This window comes from Littorina saxatilis, linkage group LG8, assembly GCF_037325665.1.
Source record: "Littorina saxatilis isolate snail1 linkage group LG8, US_GU_Lsax_2.0, whole genome shotgun sequence".
In the NCBI taxonomy this organism is placed as follows: Eukaryota; Metazoa; Mollusca; class Gastropoda; order Littorinimorpha; family Littorinidae; genus Littorina; species Littorina saxatilis.
Genome location: NC_090252.1, coordinates 39,646,714 through 39,659,213, shown reverse-complemented (window position 1 = coordinate 39,659,213; position 12,500 = coordinate 39,646,714). Strand labels below are relative to the sequence as shown.

The window sequence follows — 12,500 nt, the reverse complement described above, 5'->3', positions numbered from 1 at the left end:
CTACTTCAAACGACAGCCAATGCCACGGTTGGGTTCACGGCATCAAACCGATGCGACTCTCCGTCATATCATACACGTAATCACTTTTTGTTAGTCCTCGACAGCAATTACTTCGTTTACTATTTTAACCATTGATCTCAATACAATGGTGTGCACGGGTGCTACAGTATTTGCGTAAAAGTTTTTTCTTGTACATTTAATGCGTACATTTTTTTTCCACAATACTGTTTGTCCTTTATGACTTTGTTGTAAGAGACATTTCAAAATAACATTATTTTCACATTTATTCCTGTTTTGTGGTTTTTTTTCCTTCTTTCCCGTCATTCCTTTGCTCTTAAAATAATACATAACAACTACCACAATTTTCGTAAAAAACAGATTGCAACAACATTCCTATTCTAAGCTCAGCCACACGCCGACATGGAAGTTCAATGGTACTTTCAAACTTTTTCTTCTCTTCGTCGTATTTGATTTCTTTCTATTTCATAAGTCGAGTGCATATGATTTCGGCTCGTGTTCATCGTGAGATGGACTTAGTTTCTGGTGTAACTTCAGCAGGCCCGACGACGCACTGCCACTGCAGATTATCCCAGCCCGCTTAGGCTACACGTTGCAAAACAGGCCAAGTACTCGTCATAATCCCTATCGCAGCATAAATAATAGGCAGTGCGTCGTCTGTGCCGCTCAAACTGCGCAGGTATATTCTATATATATGAAGTCTTATATCGCGCGCGTATCTCCAGACTCGGACTCAAGGCGCAGGGATCTATTTATGCCGTGTGAGATGGAATTTTTTACACAATACATCACGCATTCACATCGACCAGCAGATCGCAGCCATTTCGGCGGGCGTTTATCCTACTTTTCACGGCCTATTATTCCAAGTCACACGGGTATTTTGGTGGACACTTTTTATCTATGCCTATACAATTTTGCCAGGAAAGACCCTTTTGTCAATCGTGGGATCTTTAACGTGCACACCCCAATGTAGTGTACACGAAGGGACCTCGGTTTCTCGTCTCATCCAAAAGACTAGCACTTGAACCCACCACCTAGGTTAGGAAAGGGGGGAGAAAATTGCTAACGCCCTGACCCAGGGTCGAACTCGCAACCTCTCGCTTCCGAGCGCAAGTGCGTTACCACTCGGCCACCCAGTCCTTTTGCGCATTCTGCCCATTAGCGCATTGCATTCGAGGCATAATTATGCTCAAAGTAGAATAAATGAACACGTGGAACCCCATGCGGCGAGTGCTTGTGTTTAGTCTGGATCACAGCAACCTATGGAAATGGGTAATTCCCCGAATTGTTTGTTTGCTCTTATTCTTTTATTTTGCCGTGTTTTTTTTTAAATGTTCTAGTTTATGCCAACTGTCCCTTCCACGATTTTCCTTTTCTCTGCACGGGCATGTGTTAACCCGTGATTTGTAAAAATGTTAAACATTTTACAAATCACGGGGCGCGCCCTCCCAGTGGAAAGCTAGCAGCAACAGAGTCGCGCTACCCCAAAGTCAAGGGATCTATTAGAATTTGTTTTTCATTACTTTATTGTCCCACCGCTGGAAAATTTGGGTTGCTTCCTCCCAGTGGAAAGCTAGCAGCAACAGAGTCGCGCTACCCCAAAGTCAAGGGATCAATTAGATTTTTTTTTCTCATTACTTTATTGTCCCATTGCTGGGAAATTCGGGTCGCTTCCTCCTACTGGATAGCTAGCAGCAACAGAGTCGCGCCACCCCAAATCAAGGGATCTATTAGATTTTGGGGGGATTTTTTTTCTCATTACTTTATTGTCCCATCGCTGGGAAATTCGGGTCGCTTCCTCCCAGTGGAAAGCTAGCAGCAACAGAGTCGCGCTACCCCAAAGTCAAGGGATCTATTAGATTTTTTTTTCATTACTTTATTGTCCCATCGCTGGGAAATTCGGGTCGCTTCCTTCCAGTGGAACACTAGCAGCAACAGAGTCGCGCTACCCCAAAGTCAAGAGATCTATCTACTTTTTATTTTGTTATGCTAAAAATCGTAATATTTTACCTATCCGGCCCAACCCCACCACCACCACTCACCATAGAGGCTCTAAACAACAAATATTGATACTAATAAAAGGCATGTATTACTTTGTGGAATGCGATATTTTTACATTTTTACATTTTTACAAATCACGGGTTAACAGTATGTCTTGAGTAAAATGTGCTGGCCAGAATAGAAAGAGGGAAAGAACAAAGAAAAGAAGGAAAGAAAGAACGAATCAAAGACAGACAGGCACACGGCAACCAGAAAGATATTTTGAGTTTGGCATACACCTGTTTGGTTTAAACAAGTTTATTCAATAAAATTCCATTGGTACTATTACCGCATACATGAAATAAGGAACATGGCATACACCTGTTTAAGCCGCCCCCCCCCCCCCCCCCAATAAACAACTGTCATAATTATGTATGAAAAACATTCTCCACCTCTTGAATTTCATCTTTTGAAAAATGTCATGACGTGGAATTTCTCTGTACAGGTGCCATCTTGTTTTACAGCGAGGAAAGGAAGAATGGCTACAGATGTCCCAAACAAACTTATAGTGCCTGTGATAACACGGATTGTCTTTTCTTGTTTTTGCTAAAGCGCCTAGCGGAATAAAGGAAGGAGGAGATAGGAGGGCGGAATAAAGGGGAGATGGGCATAGAATAGGAGGGGACACACACACACACACACACACACAGATAAAGAGAAAGACACTGAAGTGTACCTTCTTTAAGGGAGAACAAGAGAGTGAAGAAAGCGGAGAAAAGAAACCCGGAGCAACAGTTTTTTGTATACTCAAATAAACTTCCTTTTACGATGCATTGTGAGGCTCAAAAGTATTAAGTAAACGGGCGGCAGGAGAGGGGCGGTGGCGGGTGGAGGGGAGGGGGGACATTGTGAGGAGGGGGGGGGGATAGGGGGAGTGGTGGGAGGAGGGGGGGGGGGGTAGTGGGCATTCGGGGGACTGAATGGTTTAACGACACTTTGCGTAGGCGGTGGCGTGTGAAGGTGCATGGGGTTTTGCCAGGTTTCCCTTTGGGGGAAAGCACCAAACAAGTGGACGGGACCCAGCATGTTTTCCCTTCGTGCTCGCTGAAAGGAATCACACACACACACACTCACACACACACACACACACGCACACACACACCCACACACACACACACTGACACACGCACACACACGCACACACACACACACACACACGTACACACACACACACACACACACACCCACACACACACACACACACCGTCACACAAAAACACGGGTGAGAACCAAAAGGTCGAGGCACAAAACGTCGAGGACATTGTGGTCGAGTGCGACACACACACACACACACACACACACACACACACACACACACACACACACACACATACACACACACACACACAAAATAGGTTTTAAACATGTATGGCTTAATCAATATACATTTGACATCGGTAAACTACAAAACGCCATACAAGAAAAGTTAAGGATTAACTACATAAAGTTTTGGGAGAAAATTAAATGTGAAGGTCGTCCAAGGCTGAAATTTTATTCCTCTGTAAGCAAGACATACGAAGTTCAGCCATACCTTATAAGCATTACGAATATCAAGCATAGACATTTACTGAGTAAATTAAGGACAAGTACACACTCTTTAAAAATTGAAACTGGAAGACATAATAACATACCAAGAGAAAATCGTTTATGTAATAAATGTAACGTTATTGAAGATGAAATTCACTTCCTAGACGGATGTCAAAAGTTCACTGAACTGCGAAATGATTTTATAAAGGATCTATCAAATATAGATATAAAGTATTCCAACAATAAACCTAGTGAAGTATTTTGCGAAGACAGAATACAAATTCGTCTAGGAAAGTTTATTTCAGATTGTTTTAATCGCTCTTTGTGTCAATAACCAATTTGGTTCCGACAATAAAATATATTCTATTCTATTCTATTCTATTCTATTCTATTCACACACACACACACACACACACACACACACACACACACACACACACACACACACACACACACACACACACACACACACACACACACACACAGGCAAACACATACACATACACCCACGCACACTCACACGTACACACTCACACACACACACACACACACACACACACGGTACATTTAACAGAGTCATGAGTCTGGGCTGATAGTGATCGACTGACCAGTGACCAAGACATTTTTCTGAAGTCAAGATAAGGAATGGCGTCATCATAGCGTCACAGGAGCGTCATAAACGTCATATCTACGTCATATCTGCAATGCGTGTCTAAGAAGTGCACTTCACCATTTCTCCATCAAGCGACATCAAAATGTCTTTTAATATTATGGTTATCATTCTTGTGATAGCTGGTGCTCATGATGCTCATCAGAAAGAAGGTGAGTCACGCTTAAACCCCGCAAAAGCCAGGACTGAGAAAAATAAAGCTGTCGATGAAAGATAAATGTAACGTTTTGTTTTGTCGATAAAAAACCCGTTCAAATGACCTACCATTCTTGTCTTTTCATGTCGATGACAGGCTATCTTATCTGTTCGTTTCTTTTTTCTCATTTTCTGGGTTTTTTGTTGTTGAAACTTTGAAGGTCACATTACACTGATTCGCTTTTGTTTTTCAAATCAGAATTTACTGCCACACGAAAGAAGAGCCTTGCAAATCTTTGACAGTTAAAAGAAAAACACGCAAACATGCGTTGTTCGCGATATAAGCAGACCGCGTTTGTCGAATTTCTCTCTTCCTTCCCTTTTGTTGAACTTCGAATCAAAACGCTCCTATACAACGTAAAAAGTGTGTGTGTGTGTGTGTGTGTGTGTGTGTGTGTGTGTGTGTGTGTGTGTGTGTGTACGTGTGTGTGTGTGTGTGTGTGTATGTGTGTGTGTGTGTGCGTGCGTGTTTCTGCCGTCTTGTTCGATCAAAAGGAACCGATGATATACGGCGATAGTCTCTATTTGAATTTCCTTTCCACACGAAGAACTCGTGCAATCGACTTCATAGACACTTGGGAAACAAAATCAGTCTATTAATGTTTTAGAGGGAACGTCTCACGACATTGTCTATTCCGATCGTACATGCACATGGCAACCACGACGTGCAGAGCTGCGTTGTAATTGTTTTTACCTACTGGGTGTCAAATACAATAGTAGAGGTTACACAAGAAGTCTCGGCGTATGCAAATATTGGTCGAATATATAATGAAAGTGCGAGCTTCAGCAAAATTTACTTGTTTGTGTTTTTTTTTTATTTTTTTTTTTTTTAGTGTGATCCGTTTATGAAATAAACCAATTGATTTTCGACCTAGTGTACGAATAAAGATAACATTTGCAACTTGGGAGAAGGGGAATAACTCAACATAGATCACAACTTGTATGAAGGGGAATAACTCTACATTTGTTGACATCGAGAAGTATAACTTTTACTCTCAGAGTCAGAGTTATAGCCCTTGATACCTGGTATGTGTGGGGACATTATTTTTGGACGGTTGATTTCGATTCAGAACCAATCGAACTCATGTGTTGCATAGTGACGTAAATGTATTCAAGCGTGTAGTTGTAAGTCCCAATGCGTTATGTATGTGTCGTCCGTTCCAGATATTTACATCATGTACACCTAAGCGTTCTGAGCTATTCCACTGTGAAAGGTAGTCCTCACAAGGTATGGCAACCCCATGAGCTATCGATTTTTGAAGGTGGTCGCTGAGAGAATAACGTTCGGTTGCTTAGTGAATGACCATGAATAACCATCACTCAGTCTAGTTTGGAAATGAAGAAGAGCAGGGGTTTGAATAACATAGACTACAACACAATAGAGGGCCCCAAAGGGGGGGGGGGGGGGGGGGGGGAGGGGGGGGGGAATCATCACGATCACGGGAAGGGAAATTTTAGCTTTCACGATCACAGTTACCTTGATTTTTGTTTTCACGATCACAAACACCTTGACGAATAGAGGATCATAGAGTGATACAGCTGTGAAAAATGTACGTTGAAAATAAAAATGCTTTGCAATAATGCCCATCACGATCACGAAAACAAATGACGATCACGATCACGAGACTTGATTTTTTTTGTCATCACGGATCACGGGCAAAGTCCCATCACGATCACAGAAATGGAAATTTCGGCAATCACGGTCACAGAAAGGTCAAAAAACGCCCTCACAATACAGTACAATACAATACAATACAATACAACACAATACAGTACAATACAGTACAATACAATACAATACAACACAGTGGAACTTGTCTATAACGACCACCAAAAGGGACAACCAAAAGTGGTCTTTAATCAGACTTTATAAACAGGTGGTCGCTATGGAAAGGGTGATTAAAGAGAGAACAGCCATTCGGGGATCCTTTGGGGTGGTCGTTTTTGAACAGATGGTCGTTCTGAAGAGGTGGTCGCATGGGCAGGTTGGACTGTACTACTTTATTATCCTATTTCAACCATTTATCTTGAGATCATAATCTTGTAGACTGACACGCATTCTGTGCTAATTGTGTGTGTGTTTTTGTGTGATGTTATTTCGTACACGAGCCAAACGAAAACAATCTGTTAGTAGCGGCATTCAGATAATACAGTTGAATTGAATTGAGCTGAACTGAACTGAACTGAACTGAACTGCACTGCACTGCACTGAACTGAACTGAACTGCACTGCACTGAACTGAACTGAACTGCACTGCACCGCACTGCACTGCATTGCATTGAATTGAATTGAATTGAATTGAATTGAATTGAATTGAACTGAATTGAATTGAATTGAATTAATTTCCAGAGGTGGTAGTAATCTGGAACAGATGGCAGTCACCCCCCGCCAAAAGCTTCTTTCCGGCAAACATGATTCTACCGATAAAGTGCATGGTCAGAGGGTTTTCTCCGCAAAACCTGTCGCTGGAAATGTCTGCTGTTCACGTCAGTGTTGATGGTACGAGGGAAACGGGTCAACTTGTTGGTGCCATCTCCGTCAAAGAGGAATTTGCTGCATATGGACGAAAGTGGTACAGGTGAGATTGAAATAGTGTAATGACCTCTTTACTGACGGAAGAAATTAGTTAAAATTCACAATAAAAATCACAACATGCATTGGAAACTTGGTGTGAAAAATGTTCTCCAGGGGAGGCAATAATTTTGCTGCAATTCAAAGGACAACATAGAGCGGTTGTTTCCCTTGTCAAAGTATTTTTTCAATTTCATGAATAGCAAAACAAGACCGTTACAACGTCCATTTTAAGGTTCTGTTTGCTCTGAGTACTGGAAAGAATACAAATGAGGGTCTTTGTCGTTCTTCTGTGAAATTTGGGGAGGCTGCTACGCGTAGGTTTAGCTTTATTGCATATTAACTGCAGCTACACAGCAAAAACAATATCAACAAGTCGCGTAAGGCGAAAATACAATATTTAGTCAAGTAGCTGCCATTTTTCAGCAAGACCGTATACTCGTAGCATCGTCAGTCCACCGCTCATGGCAAAGGCAGTGAAATTGACAAGAAGAGCGAGGTAGTAGTTGCGTTAAGAAGGATAGCACGCTTTTCTGTACCTCTCTTTGTTTTAACTTTCTGAGCGTGTTTTTAATCCAAACATATCATATCTATATGTTTTTGGAATCAGGAACCAACAAGGAATAAGATTGCAAGTGTTTTTAAAGTGATTTGGACAATTTAATTTTGATAATAATTTTTATATATTTAATTTTCAGAGCTTGTTTTTAATCCGAATATAACATATTTATATGTTTTTGGAATCAGGAAATGATGGAGAATAAGATAAACGTAAATTTGGATCGTTTTACTTTTATAAATTTTTATTTTTTTTTCAATTTTCAGATTTTTAATGACCAAAGTCATTAATTAATTTTTAAGCCACCAAGCTGAAATGCAATACCGAAGTCCGGGCTTCGTCGAAGATTACTTGACCAAAATTTCAACCAATTTGGTTGAAAAATGAGGGCGTGACAGTGCCGCCTCAACTTTCACGAAAAGCCGGATATGACGTCATCAAAGACATTTATCAAAAAAATGAAAAAAACGTTCGGGGATTTCATACCCAGGAACTCTCATGTCAAATTTCATAAAGATCGGTCCAGTAGTTTAGTCTGAATCGCTCTACACACACACACACACACACACACGCACACACGCACACACGCACATACACCACGACCCTCGTTTCGATTCCCCCTCGATGTTAAAATATTTAGTCAAAACTTGACTAAATATAAAAACCAGGATTTCTTGCCGTTTTCCAGGATTGCGGTCGCTCTCTTTCACACGCTAGATCAACCTGACTGCGCGGTGAATTATAAACGAAATGTGTATGCCCTGTTGGGTAAGACAACAAACAAACCTTTTGATGTCACAAATGTTAAATAGTAATCAGTTTTAATCACCGTTTCGACGGTTGAAAGTGAATCATGCCGTCAAACATTTTTGAGGGTAGGCATGGTCAAGGACCTGTGACGTCATACCCAAATACTGCTCAAATCCAAGTAAACACATTTTTGAGCAGAGGAAAGATAGATCTTCATATATATATGGGTGCGTCTCAGAATCTCGTCCTCTGTTTGTGACATTATCACCAAAAGTAAAATCTTCCCAGAAAACTTTGATAATACTATTTACACACTTCTCAGGGTGTACCTTTTCAGTTTAAACAAGAAAAAATATAACATTGCCTCTAGTTTGCCATATATTGAGCATTATTTGGACCATGTGTGCAAAATCACCCGTGTAACATGGAAAAAATAAAAGACAAAAAAACTGCATTTATAAGGCTGAAAACGACTTTTATTCAGTTATTATTGTTGAATCACAAGCCATTATAGAGTTCAATATGAAATGACTACATGCAAACAACAAAATAATGTTTTTTTCAAAGTTCCATGCATTCGTCAAAATTTCAATACAAAAATGAAAATTAATTAATGATATCCTGATCAGAACATGTTGATACATGGCATTCATTCAGTCTTATTGACATTTAACCTTCACAATAGCATACATACAAAGATTTGTTGCTCTAAGACAAAATGTTAGAAAGTTATCCCAAAAGAATGCAAAATGGTCACCGATGTAACATGGAAACATCACTTTTGTAACAAAGAAACGGTTATGCTTTTTCCCACAAACCTTACTAAATGAAGCTGATTTTGCAACCAGATTCTTCTTAGGTAAAATGCCAAACACTAAAACAGGAACAGAAAGAAAAAAAGCTGGACAAAATCAAGCAAACTTGGCCCCAAAAAAGAGAAACATTAATGAAAAGTTCATCACCCACGTAACTCGGAAACGAACAACCAGACATGTATTATAAGGTTTGACATGAAGAATGCAAATGTTCAAAAGTGGTTCATTCAATTGTTGAGACAATAAACCAAAGGCATTGGTTACATATAGAACAGTTGCCACTTGCAGTTAATTAATTTATTTTAAAAGAAATAATGCCCCCTGGCATTGAAGGTGGGGTCACGAATCATGGTTGCATCAGATGTAGGGACTAAGGAAATATCATCGATCCCTGGAAAGCAATAGTAGTTCCCCTCCGGTTTCCTTCGAAGGAACGTTACCACCAGTTCATCAGGTCGAATCTCTTGCACCTGAAACATGCAAGTACCTGCGATTTCAACTAAAGATTGATGCAATATGTGTACTAGTTTCACTAACATGAATTTGTTTAATGTCTATCAAGATTTTGATGCATCCACATTCACTGGCTAAAAACAAAATAAAGTAATTATTTTGTTCAGACTTACCATTCCATTGAACATACAACTTTTACAATTAAAGAAAACATTGACACTTACCGTTCCTTTAAATGGATTTCGGAAATTTAATTTTGATCATAATTTTTTATATTTTTAATTTTCAGAGCTTGTTTTTAATCCAAATTTAACATATTTATATGTTTGTGGAATCAGGAAATGATGTAAAATAAGATGAACGTAAATGTGGATCGTTTTATATAAAAAAAAAATTATTACAATTTTCAGATTTTTAATGGCCAAAGTCATTAATTAATTTTTAAGCCACCAAGCTGAAATGCAATACCGAAGTCCGGCCTTCGTCGAAGATTGCTTTACACAAATTTCAATCAATTTAATTGAAAAATGAGGGTGTGACAGTGCCGCCTCAACTTTTACAAAAAGCCGGATATGACGTCATCAAAAGTATTTGTCGAAAAAAAGAAAAAAAACGTCCGGGGATATCATACCCAGGAACTCTCATGTCAAATTTCATAAAGATCGGTCAAGTAGTTTAGTCTGAATCGCTCTACACACACACACGCACAGACAAACAGACACACACACACACATACACCACGACCCTCGTTTCGATTCCCCCTCTATGTTAAAACATTTAGTCAAGTTTTGACTACGTGAAATCGAAAGAAAAACTATTATTAACAAATGTGTAGCCTAATTTTTCACTTCATAGAATATCATAGCAGCAAAAACTCACCTTTTCTTAAGAACCTTGGGTGTTGATCACTGTCGTAACAAAATCACAGACTTCGGAAACATTCTCGAAATCTTTCTTCGCTGCTGGAAGCTGAACTATTTCTCTCTGTAACTGCGCATGCGTAGTCACCCGCACCTCTAAGTCACTACGCGCAAAATAGTTCTAATCTTTCTTCAAAACTCTGAACATTATTTGCAAAACCGTTCACCATCGTAACGGAATTTTGAAGAAGCATGTCATATTGCGCAACTTTCAACTTAGTTTGCAGATGCAATTTTGAGAAAATAATACTTAAATAACATTTAGCTTAGCGATTTTCTATGCCCTTTCATGTCAAGATCGTGTTGAAAATGAATATGCAAATTCTAAAGTTCAAATTTAGGACTTGTTGCTGTTGCACGCGTGCGGAAACATATGTTACGACAGTGATGGCAAACTTCCAAGCGATTAATTTCGTTTAAAAAAACAATTCTGTGGACAAAATAACATTTCAACTGTCAAGTACACTTAAACCAAACACACATAACAAAAATAGCAGTCCTTGGACATTCTAAACGATTCTTGTAGTGAGGTACAAAACTAGTTGATGGTTCATGTCACAGATCAGACCTTCATTTTTCACGCATTTAATCATTTCTTTCGCAAAACAACCTTCATAATAATCATGCAAAATACTCAGTTTTGTTTGTACTATTTCTTTATTCATTTTACTTCTCAAACATACCAATATCATGATTTAAAATTCAGTATGTTTCAATTGTGGGCTAATTTGATTATGGCACACACAAAAGGATCAGTTTCTGAGACGCACCCATATATAACACATATGTTTCTGACCAAAACGCTGCTGTATAACATCTGGGTTATACCCCTGAACAAATTATTCTTAACTTTTTGTGCTCAGTGTATATATTACACATGATTATTCATTATCAAGGTGTATTAGGTCCCTACATAGACGATGTTCGGAAATGACTTTGTCAGGTTTGTATGGGTTTTGAAAGAGTGAATAGCCTTGCTTTTAGGGTGAGAACTAATCCACACGTGCTCTCTACTCCTTGTCCACGTGTTTCAGACACACCCCTCGCTGGTGATTAGCCCGTGGATTAACTCCTTTAAAATCTTATTTTTATTTTATTTTTAATTTTTTTTAAATTTTTGACTCACATGCGAAGCAAACGTGAGTCTATGTAACTCACCCGAGTCGTCCGTCCGTCCGTCCGTCCGTCCGTCCATCCGGACGTCCGGAAAACTTTAACGTTGGATATTTCTTGGACACTATTCAGTCTATCAGTACCAAATTTGGCAAGATGGTGTATGATGACAAGGCCCCAAAAAACATACATAGCATCTTGACCTTGCTTCAAGGTCAAGGTCGCAGGGGCCATAAATGTTGCCTAAAGAACAGCTATTTTTCACATTTTTCCCATTTTCTCTGAAGTTTTTGAGATTCAATACCTCACCTATATATGATATATAGGGCAAAGTAAGTCCCATCTTTTGATACCAGTTTGGTTTACCTTGCTTCAAGGTCAAGGTCACAGGAGCTCTTCAAAGTTGGATTGTATACATATTTTGAAGTGACCTTGACCCTGAACTATGGAAGATAACTGTTTCAAACTTAAAAATTATGTGGGGCACATGTTATGCTTTCATCATGAGACACATTTGGTCACATATGATCAAGGTCAAGGTCACTTTGACCCTTATGAAATGTGACCAAAATAAGGTAGTGAACCACTAAAAGTGACCATATCTCATGGTAGAAAGAGCCAATAAGCACCATTGTACTTCCTATGTCTTGAATTAACAGCTTTGTGTTGCATGACCTTGGATGACCTTGACCTTGGGTCAAGGTCACATGTATTTTGGTAGGAAAAATGTGTAAAGCAGTTCTTAGTGTATGATGTCATTGCTAGGTCAAGCATGTGAGTCGTATGGGCTTTGCCCTTCTTGTTTATTTTTTTTAAAAATTTTTTTATTTAAAAATCTTTTTTTTTTAAGATGCATAGTTTTGTATGTC

The 12,500-nt window shown here is 39.3% G+C and overlaps 1 long non-coding RNA gene across 1 annotated transcript in view; it reads left to right on the top strand.

The window, feature by feature from the left end:
* The first annotated feature begins 4,308 nt into the window (after nt 1-4,308).
* The window catches only part of LOC138973515 (uncharacterized), an 8,596-nt gene continuing 404 nt past the window's right edge, over nt 4,309-12,500 (top strand). The window contains exons 1-2 of the long non-coding RNA XR_011458051.1: nt 4,309-4,407; nt 6,800-7,028. This is a non-coding gene — a long non-coding RNA (uncharacterized lncRNA). The remainder of the gene's footprint in view (nt 4,408-6,799; nt 7,029-12,500) is intronic.